We start from the raw sequence: 1,458 nt of genomic DNA, 5'->3' as shown, positions 1-1,458 counted from the left end.
GTATTGGTGGTGATGGTGGTGGTGGTGATGATGGTGGTGGTGGTGGTGGTGGTATTGGTGGTATTGGTGGTGATGGTGGTGGTGGTGATGATGGTGGTGGTGGTGGGGCTGCTGCTGCTACTATTGTTGCTGCTTCTGCTACTACTGTTGCTGCTGGTAGTAGTGATGCTGCTGCTGCTGCTGTGGCTGCTACTTCTGCTGCCGCCGCCGCCGCTGCTGCTGCTGCTGTTGTATTTCGCTGTAGTATGCGCTGCTACTGAGACTGCTGCTGCTGCTGCTGCTGCTGCTACTGCTACTACGTTCGCCCGTACATGCGTTCGTGGGTTCGTGCGTCTGCATGTGCGCTCGTACGTACGTCTGCATGTGCGTTCGTACGTATGTGCGTGCTTTCGTACATGCGTTCGTGTGTGCGTGCGTGCGTTGGTTCGCCCGCATGTGCGTACGTGTGTGCGTGCGCGCGCTCGCACGTACATGCGTTCGTGTATTCGTGCGTGCGTGTGTGCATGCATTCGTTCGTGCGTCTGCATGTGCGTTCGTACGTATGCGCGTGCTTTCGTACATGCGTTCGTGTGTGCGTTCGAGCGTTCGCCCGCGTACATGCGTTTGTACATTGGTACCATCCCTACAACTTCGCTCCATCCCTCCACATGCCGCGTCAACCCTCTCTCAGCTATAGAGCCAACGCAAGCAGTCAGTCAGTCAGTCGCTCGCTCGGTCCGTCGGTCGGTCGCATTCTTTGCGCTTTGACGCGGCGCGCACCATAAACATAACAAACGTCGTATAACGCCGAGTTAACATTTTATGAGATTATCGCCCCATCGCGTCACGCCCGGATTAAGATACCAACTGCAGCAGCAGCAGCAGCAGCAGCACCAGCAGCACCAGTAGTAGCAGTAGCAGCAGCAGCAGCACGCACAGACGCACGCACGCACGCACGAACGCATGTACGGGCGAACGCACGCACACACGCACGCACGCACGCACGAACGCATGTACGGGCGAACGCACGCACGCACGCACGCACGCACGCACGCACGCACGCACGAACGCATGTATTTATATATGCATAATACCAAGAACTCATAATAGAGATCTCTCTATTATGAGCTCTTGATATTACTCAGCAGTGTGTATTTCCTATATTAGTAATTAGAAAAGAGAAAAGCTCCTCCTTCCTCCCCTTCTCTCCCGCGTCTCCCTCACCACACGTCAATCAGTGGCATGATTAGCGGAGGAACATTTCTATCCCCGAGTTTTCACTCCCGCCATCCGCGAAAAAAAAAACCGCGGCGGCTCGCATTCCGAATTCGGCTGTCGGTTTTTTAAACGTCGGCGGTCGGTTTTAGAGACGCAGGAGCGACGTGTGTGTGTGTTTGTGTGTGCGTGTGTGTGTGTGTGTGTGTGTGTGTGTGTTGTTGTGTGTGTGTGTGTGTGTGTGTGTGTGTGTGTGTGTGTGTG

Source organism: Priapulus caudatus, unplaced genomic scaffold (genome assembly GCF_000485595.1).
Source record: "Priapulus caudatus unplaced genomic scaffold, Priapulus_caudatus-5.0.1 Scaffold2536, whole genome shotgun sequence".
NCBI classification, from domain to species: Eukaryota; Metazoa; Priapulida; class Priapulimorpha; order Priapulimorphida; family Priapulidae; genus Priapulus; species Priapulus caudatus.
This window is presented reverse-complemented; position numbering follows the sequence as displayed.